The sequence below is a fragment of the Empidonax traillii genome, unplaced genomic scaffold (genome assembly GCF_003031625.1).
Source record: "Empidonax traillii isolate 1590-97213 ecotype Southwest subspecies unplaced genomic scaffold, ASM303162v1 scaffold980:size574330, whole genome shotgun sequence".
Classification (NCBI taxonomy): domain Eukaryota; kingdom Metazoa; phylum Chordata; class Aves; order Passeriformes; family Tyrannidae; genus Empidonax; species Empidonax traillii.
Window position 1 is genome coordinate 457735 of NW_020956173.1, and position 2950 is coordinate 460684.

Here is a 2950-nt window from a genome sequence, read left to right on the forward strand (position 1 = left end):
GCCCAGAGTGAAATATTAAAGGGGCTTCAGGTGTCTAATTTAGTGAGAAACTTTGCAAATCCTGACAGGCATTCAAATACCTCTGGCAGTGGGTCAGGCCATCTCAGCAAGGATATGCATCTGTAAGATGCTTCACTAAGGACAGGGTGGGCAACCATCAGCCTGGATGTTGTTGTTTCCTGAGGGAACGCAGCATTTTTGGGAGGTTTCTGCACCCCACAGGACCAAACTATCAAGGGTTATGGCACGCGGTTAGCACGGTGGAGCTGGAGACCCTGAAATCCTTCTCAGGGCTGAGAGGCCATCATGCCTCTGAGAGGTAAAAAAAAGCCAGGGTTTGGTCTTCCTGGCACTGAGGAAAAAAATGGGAGTATGGATGGGAGCCGTGTTTTGGGGCTGAAAAAGGAAAAAGTGCCCTGAAACCAAAGAGAGCATTTTTTCCTCCAGGGAGGAGAGGAGCACCCATGACAGCAGGAGGAAGGCAAGACAGCCAGAAAGGGAATCATGGACATTCCCTAAGTTAATGCTTTAATCCAATTTCAGAAATGAGTGCTTTGGGCCTGAAAACTAGGAATTGGCAAGTCAAGTGCTGAGAGGATTGGGAATGGAGCAGGGATCTGCCCACGGATCTGTTCAACCTCACAGTGCAAGCTCAAAAGGAGTCAGTGCAAATGAGGATGGGCAGGTACCACACACTCTTCAAACCCCTGCTTTTTTTCCAGAAATAGCCATCCTTGGTCCTGTGCCTGAAGAGAGACCAATAACAGGTGCCTGCCCACCCTTCTTGTGGGAGAAGAGTGATCTGTGTGAATGTGCTGCAGTTCAGCATCCAACAGCCCAAGAGGAAAGTCAGGGTTGCTCCCCAGCCCCGGGCAATGGCCTTGGACAATCCTGAGTTCAGCTCTTCACAGCTGTGGACTTTTGCAGCCGATAACACAACAAACTTCAGGCCTGGATGCCAAATTCAGAACAGAGAAGATGCCACTGTCTAATATCAGTGTACCTGTGAAGGTGCACCAGCTCTGAAAATTTAACTCAGAATCAGGTCTGGACCAGAAAAACCCACACTTCCAGTGGTTTATACTTCTACATTGCAAAGCAAAGTGATATTTTACCCCAGGAGGATCAGGTTTCCATCATTTCCTTTGAAATACATTACTCCAAAGCCTTAGTAATGTTGCAGAATTGAAATGAAGTCCAGGCAAGAGTAATTAGTTCCTTCTGATCTCTGCTCAATCCAAGCATACTTGTCCAGTTAAACTACACACCATCCACTTTCCACTTTTGTAAGAAACTGCCCAAGAAATTCAGCTTCAGCTTTTCTGAAAAGCAATCAGTGCAACAGACAACAGTACCCTAATCCCACATTTCTTCCCAACCTGCAGACTAAAAAGAAATAGTAAAGCATTTACCACCCAAGGTAACTTAGATTTCAGGTTTTCAGCTTCTCTGAAAGGACAGAGAGTGATAAACGAGGTGACACTGAAAGACAAATTGTGAGGACAAAGAAACCTGAGGAAATAAAAGAGCCAGAGCAAGATAAAATTGAAACTCTTTTTTGTTGTTGTTGTTTAATAGGCGAGTTTTAAATATGGTTTAGCTTCCCTGAACAATCAGTAAAGATTCCCATGTTCTCGGCTCAATGCTTCATCCATTCCCTACTCAGCCAGCATCAGAGCTGGTTGCTCTCAGAGTCTGTGTCTGCTCCCCAGTTTTGCCTCCACGAGTAATTAGCTGCCAAAGGAATATCTACAGTTACAAGGCTGATGGAGGAAAGAAGCTACGACATTTTTGCAACATGTCCCAGAAAGCGTTAAATGTCTCTTGACAAATCCCAGAGGCAAGAAACTCCAAGAACATCGGAGCAGCAGAGGATGCTCAGAAGAAGGTGGATGTGGCAAGTAAAGGATCGGTGCTGGGATGCTGTTTAACAAACAGCCACTCTGCTCTCCCTTCCTTGAAATGTCCTCACACGCCAGCTCTCCTGACAGAATTCTCTCCTGCTGACAGAGGTAACAGCAGGACTGGGCTGAAGGAAGGAGGAGCTGGGAGAAGCAACCTCCCTGATCTTCTCAGCTGTGCTCTCATTTTGTCCAATCCTTTTGTCTTCAGAAATGAAACAAGGAGCAGCGTTTTTAGGGACCCTGAGAGGGATCCAAAGTGGTTTTCAAACCAGTTGCATTGACACATTTCTCTGCTACTGTCAGTAGGAAATCCAGTCTGAAACTCAGTTTTTTGATGTCTGCCCCACTACAGAACCTTATTCCTGGGTTTCTGAGAAATAAAAAAAAAAAATCACCATTTGATTCAGAGGCAACTGCTACTCCCTTGAGTTGGCTAAAACTTGAACAGGATCTTCAGCACAAAGCAACAGCTGAGAACAGATCCAGTCCTGCTGATCTCCCATGTAAAAACATTTCTGATGAAGTCTCAGGAGTTGGCAGGATCTGGCCCAGCCTGCAGCAGTTGCACCCATCACATTCCTCAAGTGGCAAATCAGGAAACTCAGACACACGGCAAACAAGAGTCAATACTTCTTAGCACACCCACTGGGGCAGATTCCAATGCAGTCCAGAACATTTATTTCTGAAGGTTCCCCCTTCACTCCAAAGGATTTAAGGAAAACTGATGAGGGAGAACACAGCAGCTGCAGTTTGGTGTCGGTCAGGAGGTTCTTCTGAGCACAGGATGGTCAGCATGACTCTCTGATCCAAGTCTGCTGTCACCATATGGGATGTGCTTGAGGTGAGGGTTATCTGGCCATAAGCACTGGCTTCACATTTAGGGCTAGAAGTGACATTTCCTTCTGAAGAGGTTTTCACTGAGTGGGCTTTGGCATTAGGGCATTGTCACAGAGTTGTGTATAACTTCCAAGCTGATTTCCCTGAGGCCAGGGAACAGGGGTCTGTTTATGGTGTGAGAACAAAAGTCTGCCAATGACAGTGGTTTC